The following is a 13,293-nucleotide window of genomic DNA, read 5'->3' on the forward strand; positions in this document are numbered from 1 at the left end:
AGATGTGGGGGGAGAGAGCGTTTGGAGCCCAGATGGAAGGCAGAGCAGGTCAGGGACCAGAGAGGAACCCCCAACCCCCTGAGGCCAGAGGGAGGAGACCAGGGTGGTGGAGGTATGGGCGAGCTCGAGGGGCTGCAGTGGGAAGCTGCGGTGTGGTCCTTGGGGGGGCCTTCACGGTTTCTCTGCGGCCCCAGGTGAGCTCACCTGCTAGGTGGTGGGAGTGGCAGGCTGGAGGCCTGCGAGGTCCTGGGAGAGGCAGAGGGCAGCTGAGCAGACAACCCCAGGGGCTCTGCCAGCAGGGCCACCTTGTGGGCATCTCTCCTGCCGCCTGCCGCCACAGGTGGGCGGGGGAAAGGAAAGGGGGTCGGAAAGTTCAGGAGACAGAGCGCTGAAGAGGGAGCAGGCAGTGGCCTCCCAGAAAGAACAGGCCTGGGGGAGGCAAGGAGGGAGGTCGGGGAAACAGCTGGGCAGCCCGAGAGGGGACCACTTGGGACACTGTGGCCGCGTGGGTGTCGGTGATGACAGGGCCAGGGTGTGGCCGTGGGTGGGCGCGACAGGCTCTGAAGAGCCAGCTCGGGGGTAGGAAGTGAAGCAGGACACAGCCAGGACAGGAGAGGACATTTCCAGGACACTGGCTTGGAGAACAGCCACCACAGTGTCCCGTGCCAGAAGACAGGCCCTGCTCTGGAGCGAGAGGGAAGGCACGTGGGAGGGGCCGACCCAGGAGGAGGGGTGAGGAAGAGCAGAAGGCCAGGGGACAGGGTGGGGACAGGGGGTGAGGGACACTTCCTGAGAGATGCAGCTCTGCAGGAACAGGCCTCCCCCTTCACCCTCCCTTAGGGCCCTGCTTCTGGGATGTGAGCCCCCACACCCCTCCCAGGTTAAAGGGGAAGTTCTGCTGGAGCCCAGGGGCAGGGTGACAAGCTATCAAAACTCTGCCGAGCACTCCGCGGTTACCGCCTCTTGGCTCGACGGACCCACGAGGGGACCTTATGCTTGCTGTCTCCCTTCCGCGCTCAGTCCAGCCTAGTGCAGGGCAGCTGCTTCTGACCGAGGCTTCTGGCCCTTTGTTTCTAAGGCCACTCAGCTCCTCCAGCCGCTGTCGGTCGCTATTGGATCTACCTTGAACCTGGGCGAGGAGTTCCCAGGGTATCTGGTTTCTGCCCATAGAGAGGCCACATAAGGCTGGAAGTGCCCAAGGTCACCTCTCCTAGTGACTGGTCAGTTGGGAGGGGATGAAGCCTCAGCTCCCTGCCCTCCCAGCTCCGGGCTCCTTCCTGGAGGTTGTGTGACTACAAGGAGACCCAGCTTCCCTCTCTGCCCTGCTGCTGGCTTCAGTCCCCCCCAGGTGTCGTCCTGGGAACAGCCCCCCATTAACTTCCACAGGTCTCCGACTCAGAGTTTGCATCTTTGCAGCATCCATATTTAGCAAATAAGACTATAGGACACCCGGTGGAATTTGAATTTCAGAAAATCAAACAATTTTTTAGTACAAGTATGTCCTATGCCACATCTGAATGTCCGTGGTCCTTGCAGGCGGTGGAAGGGGTCTCCTGGGGGACAGAGAGGGCCTGGCCGGTTCCTGCCTTTGCTGACTGGCTTTGATTCCCCTGACCTCTCAGCAGTCCCTGCAGCCGCCTGGGTCTCTCCTCCAGGGCCCCCCCACCCCACCCCCTTCCGGAGTTACAGGGTCTTCTACCTCTGACTACTCTCTACCTCTGGTGATAACCCCGCTTCTTCCTGCCGCCCTGGGCGGGGGTGTGCACTGATTTCCCCAAGTCCCAGGCTCAGTTTCCCAACATCCTTGCCAACACTCACTGTCTCGTCTGGCCTTTCTGTTTTAGGCATCCTGGGGCTTTGATTTGGGTTTCTGACGACTGGCGATGGTTAGCATCTCTCACGGGCTGGCTGGCAGTGGTGTATCCTTTCTGGAGAGAGGTCTGTTCGAAAATTGTCCCCGCTTTTCCCCAGGTCACGTGTTTGGATTTCTGAGTCGTGAGAGTTACCATGGGTATTCTGGGTGCAAATTTCTGATCAGAGACGTGATTTGCGAGAATGTGACCTTCTGTGACTGGCTTCTTCCCCTCCGCTTTCGAACGCTTCTGAGGGACGGCCCCCCACGCCGTTCTGCATACAGCAGCAGTTCCTTCTGGTTGCTGAGGAATACTCCGTCGTGTGGCTGCACCTGGTCCGTTCGTCCATTCGCCACCTGGTAGACGACTGGGTTGCTTCTGGTTCTTAGCTGCTATTTACAAAACGCTGCTGCGAATACCAGCGTGCGAATCTTCCTGTGGCTGTACGTTCTTACTTCTGTGGGGTCAATACCTACCTCTTGAACTTGAACCGCAGGGTGGCCATGGGCCTGGCTGAAAAGCAGGCGTTCTTGTATGAGGAGAGGACAGCAGCTGTGTGGGCCAACCTGGAGACCGTGCGGGAGTAACCCAGACACAAACCACCCCCTTGTGTTGTACCGGCCGGGGTCCAGCCGGAGGGCAGAACCGACACACACACATACCCCCTGAGACACTGATCCTGAGGAGCTGGCTGGCTAAGCCCTCCAGGAACCCACAGGTGTGGTGGAAGCTGTTGCCCAGGGAAGGGTGAAAGCCCCATTGTTAGGCCTTCTGGCTGGTGAGGTCAGGCCAACCAACCAGGATGGTCTCCCTGCCCTAGAGTCGGCTGATGGGACTCTCATTACATCTGCAAGGCCCCTTCCCAGCAGCACCCACACCTGCGTGCGACTGGGTAACCCGTACAGGGTGTGTGCAGGCCGCTGCTTCCCCTCACCCCTCCACTCTCCCCCAAGCATGTTTCTCACCGCCCACCAAGTCTGAGAACCCACCGGAAAGGGAGTCCCAGGAGACGGAGCTCAGAACAGGGGCTCGCCCCAAAGCCGTCGCACCTGCGGCTGCAGAGTGACGCGGCCCAGCGAAAGTCTCTGGCTGGCGCAGCCGGGGCCCCGTGACCACCCCCAGGCCCAGCTCTGCTGCCAGAGGAACAGGTAGTGTGATCGGGCCTCTCACAGTCATCTCTTGCAGGAGGAGAGTGGGAGGCTGTGTGGACACCTCTCCCCACCAGCATCACATGATGGGGGCGGAGAAGGGACAGGGCTCCAGAGGAAGTGGGGTGCTGAAACACACCCCACATCGATGTCTCGGGCACCTGAGTATCCAGCCCTCAGGAGGCCCTCAGTAGGTGCAGCGGGAAACCACAGTAAAAACGAAGGTGGCTGCCCAGGTGGGCTCAACTCGACCACCTGTCCAACCCAGCTGACACCCAGGAAAGGGACAGGTTCGTCCCTCGTCCCTGGGATGGCCACACAGGCCCCACCTGCCCCTCACAGCCAGCTGCTCAGCGAGCCTTTCCAACTCTCTGAAGCGCCTGTTGTTTCCGAGACAACACCTATTTCCCCGGCTGCCCTGCGGCTCATTCACAGTTTCCTCTTTTTTTAATTTATTTTTTATTTTTTATTTTTTATTGTTATTCAATTACAGTTGTGTGCCTTTTCTCCCCATCCCTCCACCCCACCCCAGCCGAACCCCCTTCCCTCCCCCACTTTCACCCTCCCCCTTGATTTGGTCCATGTGTCCTTTAAAGTAGTTCCTGTAATCCCCTCTCTTCACTGTCCCCTCCCCACTCCCCCCTGCCCATTGTTAGATTGTTCTTAACTTCAATGTCTCTGGTTATATTTTGTTTCCTTTTTTCTTCTATTTATTATGTTCCAGTTAAAGGTGAGATCATATGGTATTTGTCCCTCACCGTCTGGCTTATTTCACTTAACATAATGCTCTCCAGTTCCATCCATGCCAGCACAATTTACCATAGCCAAGTACTGGAAGCAACCTAAGTGCCCATCAGCAAACGAGTGGATCCAAAAACTACGGTACATTTACACAATGGAATTCTACGCAGCACAGAGAAAGAAGGAGCTTATACCCTTTGCACAGTTTCCTCTTGAAATCCCTCTCAAACATCGTCTGACTTCAGGGAGGAGACGGTGGCGGGGGTGTTCCTCTGCCACCCCCTCAGGGGACTCTTGCCTCAGGGTCCGGGGTCCCATTCAGCTGAAGCAGCAAGTGTGTGCCTGGCAGCACCGCCCCAGTGTGAGGTCCAGGCCGGCAGACGACAGTGCTGAGAGCTGCCTCTCCCGGGGGCTCATCAGGGTCTCAGGACCCTTTCCGTGGGGCCGGCCTGCAGGCCGCTGCCGTGTCCTCGGTGCTGAGTCATTGGGGAGTGGTGGGGGCGGGGGGTTGGGGGGAACTGAAGAAGGAAAACAGAAGCCACCGGTCTCCCTTCCTTTGCAGCAGAGCCGGGAACTGAGCTGAAGCTAGAAACCGGGGGAGGCGGGCCTGGCGGCACGGTCCTCGTGAGCCCCTCCTCGCTCCTGCGGCACTCACGAGCGGGGTAATTACACATCGCACGTGCCCCTCGCTCGGCCCCTCTCCTCCCGGCCGAGGGCCCCGTGGGAGCGGGGCCGGGCCTGCTTTCCTCACCTGGCGGTCGGCAGGCACTCCATAAATACGTGTTGAACGAATGGCTGTGCTCTTTGTCATCTGGTGCGCATATTGGATTCAAAATATCAGAGCTTTCTAGGAAGGCGCTGGGTCTTCGCTCTGATCTCGGGTTTCCCGGGGCTCTAAGTAGGTGGTGTTTACGGAGGGCCTGGTGTGTGCCAGGCTCTGCTCTGCCCTCTGCCTGGGACACTTTCCTGACCCCTCTGGGTGCCGATCTGAGGCAGGCACCTCTCTGTGTCCCTGAGGACTCACCTGAAGTCCTCACTCGGTGACGCAGCCACCTGACGATGGAAGGGACCTGGCCGGTCCTCGGTGTCTAAACCAATAAGGCGGCGAGTCGACTCACTGCAAGGCCTTGGGAGGCGGCCCGAGCCCAGAGGTGAGTTGACTGTTCTTCAAATCCATCCCCTGGATATTTTACTTCCCGTGCAAACTACTCAGCAACACCCATCAAGACCCTGCTCCTTCGGACTGTTTCCACAGACACTTGCCAAGCAACCCAGCACTCCCCTCGCAGGTACTCACCCCGAATGCACGGACACGTGTGTTTTCATAGAGTCTCGTACACCCAGGATCGCAGCAGCCTCCGTCTGAGCAGCGAAAACCTGGAAACAACCGGCCCCATTCACACGCTGGAGAGAGGCGGACGCGCGCGCGTGGGGGCGCCGCTGGGCGGAGAACAGGGACAGACGCCGCCGTTGTGCGGCAGGAAATAAACCAGACCCAAAGCTGTCTGCAGCATGTGATCCCATTTATCCGGCTTTCTCCGAGACGTAAGCCTGGACAAGCAAAAGCAGGTCGGCGGCCGTGCGGGGCTGGGCGCAGCGCGGGGGCGCGCCGCACTGCCTGGGGCCCCAGAGGCCTCTGGGGGAGTAGGGGCGTGTTTGTCACCGAAGGTCCACCGGACAGGGTGGAATTTATGGTATGCAAAGTACACCTCAGTCATAAACCTGTTTTTTTTTTTAAGTAACATTTTGTCTTCTCTCCCAATGTAATAAAACTGTATTTTTTTAAATCCTATTTCTTTTTAATTCAAGCAAGAGCATCCTCCTTAAAAATAGGCCTAATTTTTAAATAACAGGAGGAAAACCTTTCCTGGGAAGGTGGGCACTGAACACCGCCCTGGGCCTGCGGAGCAGATGGCCCTGGATTTCCTGCGGCGTCAGGGGCAGGGGCGGGGGGCAGGGGGGGCAGGGCGGGGCGCAGGGAGTCCGGGCCGTTGCTTTGTCTGCTCGGGTCCCTTAGGCTTCCCCGCAGGGGCCGTTGTTCTACCTGTGGCAGGATCCGAGACACTCAGGGGAAACCTGTTTACTCTGGTGAGAGTCCCAGCGGGCACTGGAGACTGGGGTCACCCCAGGATTCAGACGCACGTCAACAAGGAACAGTGGGAAGGACGCAGGACGGATGCGGGGGCGCAGGGTCAGCGCCAGGAGCGGAGCAGCTGGACAGAAAGGTGGACCCCGGCCGCCCCTCGCAGGGGCTGGGGCTACAGCCAACTGCACCACCAGCAGCAACACAAACAAATAGAGCGAGCACGTCCTGAAAACCTCTGCGAGGGTGGAGCTTGCGCTGGGTGCAGCGCCCCTGACCCCTGGAACAGAGGCAGCCACGTGTTAGAGGCCAGGCCGCCCCTGAGGCCGGTCTCTGGAGCAAGACAGGGACAGGGCAGTGGGGGTCAGCCAGGGCGGCCCCAGCTGGAGGGTGATGTCAGGCCCTGGGGGCCTCAGCAGCGTCAAAGTTTCGGAGGCTGAAGCTGCCAGGGGCGGTGAGGTTTGCAAATCCCCAGAGTCCCCTGGGCCTGAGAATGCGCTGGGAAAGTTGGGGAGGGGGCGGGCTGGGGTTTCTGCGCAGAGGGGAGGTGGGGCTTTTGCATACCGTCCGGGGACTCGGCAGCTAAATTAGCATTTAGGCAGGCTTAATTAATAAATTGCAGGCGTCTGCAAGGCTGCCAAGCCATTATGGTATTTCTCCCATTCCTGGGTGGAATTCAGCCTGTTAGCCCCAAAAGTGCGCCAGCGCACGAAACTATTGTTTGCCTTTCCGAAAGTTCTGTCAGATACAACTTGTTTTGACTGAGACTTTTTAGTCGTTTCTTTTTCTGAGTTCAGTTTGCTCTGCCTGGTATCGGTCGAGCCCTGGGCTCAGCCGGAGAAGGCTGAGTCTTCGATGCGTGAACTGTAAGCTCGTAGTTTCTCCCAGAGCCTGAATTCTGCCGTCTTTAAATGAAGGTAATGGTGCAGGGTGAGAACTAGAAACCCTGTGTGTGAAACACGCAGTGCACATAAAAGATATTCAGCGTTTCATACACCACACTGATGCTAGGAAGAGCCAGAGGGCTGACTTTTAATCCCAGACGCGCCACTAAATTGTCGATTGCCGCTCAGAAAATTCCATAACTGACCTGGATTCAGTGCCCACTAAATTTTTTCAAACATCAAATGAGATGGTAGAGATACTCGCAGGTTAAAAAGGAGGCGTGACTGTTTAGTTTGTGCAGCTCTGGGACCAGGGCCCTTCCTTCCGAATTAACCAGCCTGTCCCCTCCCTGGGAATGAGCCCCGTTCAGCTGTGGAATGGGTCCAGGTTTCGGGAAGAGCTCACCTGTGCCTGCACCTCAAGGCAGCTGGGGTTCAGCTGGCACATCAGAGCCCCCACCCCAGCCCCCGGGGTCTCCTAGCGCTCCTGAGAAAAACAAGCACACCGTGCCCATAAATGACGCTTGTCCTCCTTATGTTTGTTCCCCAGGAATGGCCGCAGAAGTTCCCCTTTTCTGCACCTCGAGCTCTTGGGAACGGGCCGTACTTATTTATTCGCTCATCCAGGCTCATGGAGGCGGTCCCCCCTCTCCTCCTCCCCGGGACCTGTCGCCCTTTGCAGACCGTTCCTGTTAAGCACTAACTCGGTGAATGGAGGGGTGTCACTTGGGAACAGCTCCGGAATATTGCAAAACCCCCAGCAGCCGCCTCGAACATCTGCAGAACTTGGCGATCTACTGAGGTTTGCGTGGGCGCCGGGCCGAGGCCTTGACAGGCCTGCGGTCCTCGGAGAGCGCCGTGCGGGAAGATGGATTGGGGGAAAGGGTGAGAAATGTCACCGCGCTTCAGGTACGAGGCAGGACCGGTCAGCGTTTGCAAGCGTGAGTCATCCTCTGATTTCAGCCTTTGCTGTGTTGTCTAAACCGGCCCCTCCTCCGGATTCCAACGCATCCCTGGGGTGGCTTTGAAAGACCCTGAAATCCACAGGCTGTACTCAGGGGGGGGCCTGGGGAGCGGGCAGACCTTGGGGCCAGCCCTGGATCTCTGGGAGCCACTGACTGCCTCATCCTTCCCACCCTTCTTGCGTCAGTGGCTGGGAAAGGCTTGCATTCCCATCTCTGCAGTGGCCTCCCTCCAGGGTAACCCAGAGCTCCGGCCTCCAGCTTTGCCCCCCACACCCTGGAGACCACCCAACCTGCACAGGAACCCACTGACCGGCGACCTGCACGTCTCTCCCTGCCAGCAGCCAATGTGCCTCCTGTGCATGCTGACAGGAAGTAAGGTTTGAAGGCAATGTCCCTTCAGGCCCCCTGCCCATGTCTTAATTGTTAACTTGCATAAGCTCTTCATAAATTTCGGATATTGACCCCTCATTGGATGTGTCATTGGTGAATACCTTCTTCCATTCAGTGGGCTGTCTTTTCGCTTTGTTGATGGTTTCCTTTAAGTGCAAAACCTTTTTAGTTGGGTGGAGTCCTGTGTGTTTATGTTTTCTTTTGTTTCCCTTGTCCCAGGAGATAGATCAGAAAAATTATTACTGAGAGCAATGAACTGTCACCTCGCACCTGTCAGAAGGGCCGTCATCAATAAATCAACAACCTACAAGTGCTGGCGCGGACGTGGAGAAAGGGGGGCCCTCGTGCCGGGTTGGTGGGACTGCGGACTGGTGCAGCCACCATGGAAAGCAGCATGGAGGTTCCTCAAACAATTAGACATAAACCTATTTTAGGACCCAGCAACTCTCGTTCTGGCTAGTTATCTGAAAAAATCCCAACCCTAGTTTGGAAAGGTGTATGTACCCTTGTGTTTGTCACTGTTGTTTATAATATCCGAGGCATGGAAGCAGCCTGAGGCCCCACCCATGGACGATGGCACAAGGAAGATGTGGTGTGGGCATGCACGCGATGGAATACCACTCGGCCATAAAAAAGAATGAAATCCTGACCGTTTGCAGCAACGTGAATGGACTCAGACGGTATCATGCTGAGTGAAATAAGTCAGTCAGAGAAAGACAAATGCTGGAAGATTTCACTTGCATGGGAAATCTAAAGAACAAAACAAGCAAGCAAACGAACAGGAACAGAAACACAGACACAGAGAACAGACTGATGGTCGCCAGGGGGAGGGGCTTGGGTGCTGGGTGAAGAAGGTGAAGGGGCAGAGAAGCAGAGACTGGCGGCCACAGAACAGTCATGGGGCTGTAGAACTCAGCCCAGAGAGCACAGTCACTAATAGTATAACTGCGCAGGGTCCCAGGTGGGCGCTGGAACTATTGAGGGGACTCCATGCGAAGTGTATGATTATTGAACCACAGCTTCATACACCAGAAACTAACACAAAATAAAATGCAAACAAAAGAAAACAAGAACGCTGTTCCGGCCTGGCTTATCCCAGCCTGGCTTTGCTGCCTGGCACATAGTAGGTGCTTGTAATGTGAATGAATTTGTGCCTGTGCCTCCCAAGAGCCTGCTTGTCCCTGGCTGCTCCCTCCAGCACAGAACTCCCTCTCCTCAGCCAGGCCCTCCTGCACCCAAGCGGCTACCGATGGCTTGGCCCAGGGCCACTGGAAGCTGCTAGGTGACCCCTCCTCAGGGACTGAGCCCCATAGCACCTTATTTTGGAAGCCCTTCACCCCCAGCTCTCGCCCAAACACCGTGTTTTACCGTGGCCTGTTGACTCGACGTTCTCCACTCCCTAGTGTGTGAATTACTGGAGCAGGCAAATCGTTCCCAGCACAGCAGCTGGCAAGTATTTGTGAAATTAAATAGCATGCCGAAGTCACACCGGATGAGCCTGGCCAGTCAGGCCAGGAGGGACCGCCCAGAGCCAGCTAGCTAGGCAGCGTCATCTCTGGTCCGCACTTATTTTTGTTTTTTTAAAGATCTGATTTATTTTAGAAAGAGGGGAAGGGAGGAAGAAAGTGAGGGAGAGAAACATGAATGTGTGGTTGCCTCTTGCACGCCCCCTACTGGGGACCTGGCCTGAAACCCAGGCTTGTGTCCTGAATGGGAATGGAACCACCACCCTTGGGTTGGTGAGCCTTCACGCAGTCCACGCGGAGCCACACCAGACAGGGCTCGCGTTGTTAATAATCTTTCTGGGGTCTTTGAATCTCTAGTAGGAAACATCTATGTCAGGCAAGCCCCCCTGGCAGCTGTCCCCAGAGGCTCCGCCTAGGGGGCCCCCACCAGCGTTGAGCGCCCGGGGTCAGGACCACCCTCCGCGCCACCACAAGGGGGAGGAGAGGAGTCTCTGATGTTCCTCTGCTTCAGGGGTCCTGACGCTACAGGAAGAATGGTGGAGCTGTGGGAGCAGAATGCAGGCAGCCAGAGGCCACGGTGGCTCAGCTGCCTCTTCAGTTCCCGGGGCTGCCAGAGGGATCTGGTCCCTGGGGAGTGGGACGAAGCACAGGTGCCCCCTGGCGGCCTTCCCACAAACTGCACGGCTCTGCCAGCGGGTGGTCTCCAGGGAAGAGTGGCCAGTCCACCTGCCGGGGCGGCATTGCCTGTTAGGGAAAGGGAAGAGTCAGTTGGGGGCAGGGAGCCGGAGTGCCTTAATTAAGTGCCTGACATTGTGAGATGTCTTCGTAGTGCGTCCGTGCCCAGTGAGTCCATGTGGATTGATTTCATGATCACATCTTGAAGTCCGGCCGCCGGGAGCCTAGATAAAACCTTTACACCTACATCAATCAGCGGAAGCAGGGAGGCTCCGCGGAGCCCGTGCCAGATGAGTCCAGCGGGCGCAGGCCCTCGCCCAGGAGACGGGTGCCCCAGGGTCCACATTCCTCCTCCGTCAGTAGCCCAAAGGGGCTGAGCCGTGAGGATGGGGTCGGGAGGGGGGTAGGGCTGGTGTGCAGAGCGGGGAGACCTTGCGGAGAAGCCAGCAAAGCCTGGCGCTGGGAAAGAGCCCCAGGCCCTGTTCTGAGCTCTCAGGGACGGAAGCCCCTCCTCTCGCAAGAGTGGGGAGTTGGGGTGCAGACGCAGGTCCAGACCCCAGAAGGAGCATCGGGACTCCCCAAAGACGCAGGGATGACTTCACAGGTTGGGACTGGTCCTGAGAGGGAACCCACGGTTCCTTCCATCCGCATCCACACACGAATCATCCCAGGAAGCCACCAATCTTTTTGTGATTGATCCCCCAGGTATTTACGTGTCAACCTAATGTGACGTGTGCCACCGAAGGGATCTGGGGGAGCCGGGCGTTACCTGTTTCCTGGGCGGACAAGACGTGCGGGCACAGCTTTCCTTACCACGAAGTGAGGGGTTAAAATAATGAGGATTTGCTGCCTCGAGCCCTGTACAAGGATGGGGAGGACCAAGCCGTTCATTCAGAGCCCGAACTTCTGTGAAGTCGGAAGGGTCTCACCTTAAAATCACAGCCCAAAGCCACGGTTGCTTCGCTTCTGCCCCTAAGTGTCACCAACGTGGTTGGCTGTTGGCACGGTGTGGCTGAAAGTCTCCTTTTGGAAAAGCACCTGCTGTGCGCCAAATCCACGTCCGCAACATGCATGCTAACTGCTCCGCTTGCTAACGTGGCCGCACCCCCACTTCGCGGATGGCCACCCTGGGCCTTCGGGGTCTTGCTCAATGTCTCATGGCACATGACATGGGCCGAGAACAAAGCGGAGCCGGCACTCCTCCGCCCATCTGCGTGGGGGAGGCAGGGTTCCCCACGTGCGTACCTTCCCCGGTGCCCCTCAAATTCGCAGACCCAGCACACACACTCTCTCCGGGCTTCTTGGGAAAGACAGGCCTCGAGAAGTGACTTCTGAGAAAAGCAATACCCCTCAATGAAAAACTGGCCATAAAACATAAAAGAGAACCTCCCCCCCCCACCCAGCAGTAATCTGCTCATCACTTCTACTGTGTCCTGCCTCCTAACGGCTTCAAACAGCGGAAGAGCCGAATTTGAAACATTTGCTGCATTAAGGCAAAATTGAGCCTAGCCAGGATCTTTATGGGTCTTATAAATATTTATACTCGATAACATCTGGGCCGAGCCTCGGTGTCGAAGCCCGTGTTTGCGGAACAAGTCTTTTTTCTTTCTTTCTTTCTTTTTTTTAAATGAGAAAGGAGGGCGGGGAGAACACCTTCGGTTTGGTATTTTACAGTTTTCATATTCGTTCCTCTTAGCACATCTCATGAAAGCCCAGGAGGGCTGTGTTTGATTTATGCGTGTTATTAGCGATTAAGGGGTGCAGGGTGCAGAGGGAGAGAGAGAGGGGGGCCCGCCGAAGGTAGACACTCTCCCAGGGCGCGCTTGCAGCTGAGGGCTGCACAATTATCTGCAAAAGTCAGGGCCCCGAACCCGGTGGTGCCTGAATTACATGATCGACTGTCCCCAAGGTCCTGAATTTCCTCTAAATAATTGCATAATGTTCTTACTCCGCTTCGGCCGAGCAGACTTGGGCAGGAGAGCCCAGCGGATGCTGTTGATCCCCTCAGGTTCTCCAGCAGCGTTTCCAGGAGTGATTTATTAGTTCTGGACAGGCTGCAATCAGCCCTGTTTGCGTAGCCAGAGAGCAATTACACCTTCAGAATTCGACGGAGAAAAATGTGCGCGTGTAAGCGAGGTCAGCCCTCCATCTCCCACCCTGGGAGAAGGGAGGGCTATTCAAAGCTCACGGGTGTTTGCTTTGGAAATGGGTCCGTGATTTTCATCCAGTCCAAGGCTTGACATTTGGGGGACGTTCACTTCCAGCCAAGCAAGGCATCACGCTTTGAAACCTGACTTTAGAAGGAGCTAGCAAGAGATTTCCTTTCCCATCCCTTCCCTTGTTTGTGCCTCAATAAAACCCGGGGTTGGAGGGGAGTGGAGGGAGACAGGGTTTAGGAGAAGCTGTTCTGCCCTCTCCAATGTCCCGGGACCAAATAGGCAGGGTGGCTTATGGGGCGAGGGGCTCCCCAGTGGGGGTGAATGCTGCAGAAGAGCAGGTGAGACAGGGGCTCTCCCCGTCAGTAAGTGAGGAATTAAAATGTTTCCTGCAGACAGGGCGAGCTGTCAACTCAGCAAGTAATGAAGTGGTAAGTGGTGTCCATGCACGTGACAGATTTGCGGCAGGTAAAGCAAATGCAGGTAACTGACACAGGGCAGATGCACGCAGGTACACACAAGGAAGGCTGTCTGGGCGCAGAAGTGACATGCTCAGGTTGCTTGGGAGTGGGAGACCCCACGCGACTCCGCCCGCCAGGACTTGCGCGGCATTGCTGGGAATTAGGTCCCTACGCCGGTTCCTCCTTTCCTGACCCTCGGTGAGTACACATGAAAAGCTTGAACAATTCTGTCCTCGGCCCTGGCCGTGTCTAAGGCTCCCTCTGGCCGTCACATCGTCTCCTTTGAAAAGAGAGATCAGCCTCCACTCTATTATTAGAAGCAAATGGTTGGAAAAAGCGATTTTTTCCCACCCTCAGCTTGTCACCCAAGATGTGACAGAAAGTGAGAGGAGAGCCGCAGAGACACGTCCCACGGCTGGATGCGGACGTTGGTTTTTGTCCAAAGGTGGAGGAGCCTTTGGAATGAGGTAG

Source organism: Desmodus rotundus, chromosome 13 (genome assembly GCF_022682495.2).
Source record: "Desmodus rotundus isolate HL8 chromosome 13, HLdesRot8A.1, whole genome shotgun sequence".
In the NCBI taxonomy this organism is placed as follows: Eukaryota; Metazoa; Chordata; class Mammalia; order Chiroptera; family Phyllostomidae; genus Desmodus; species Desmodus rotundus.